The sequence below is a fragment of the Asparagus officinalis genome, chromosome 9, assembly GCF_001876935.1.
Source record: "Asparagus officinalis chromosome 9, Aspof.V1, whole genome shotgun sequence".
Classification (NCBI taxonomy): Eukaryota; Viridiplantae; Streptophyta; class Magnoliopsida; order Asparagales; family Asparagaceae; genus Asparagus; species Asparagus officinalis.
The window spans coordinates 64,751,571-64,751,890 of record NC_033802.1 but is presented as its reverse complement, the minus strand read 5'-3'; positions in this window follow the sequence as shown (position 1 = coordinate 64,751,890).

Below are 320 nucleotides of genomic sequence, written 5' to 3'. Positions count from 1 at the left end.
AGGGAGGGGATTGAGCTCTTCGGAAGGATGCTCGCGACCGGTTTTCGCCCTGATGACGTGGCCCTCGTCTCGGTGCTATCGTGCTGTGCGCAGCTTGGAGCGTTGGATAGGGGGAGAACGATACACGAGTATATTCGGAGGAATAGGGCAAGGCGGCTTAGCGTATACCTGTGGACCGGGTTGGTGGACATGTACGCAAAATGCGGGTGCGTGGGGTCCGCCGTGGAGGTTTTCGAGGCAAGCTCGACGAAAAGTCTGTTGACTTGGAATGCTATTGTTGTTGGAGTCGCAATGCATGGGCACGGAGATCTTGCAATGGG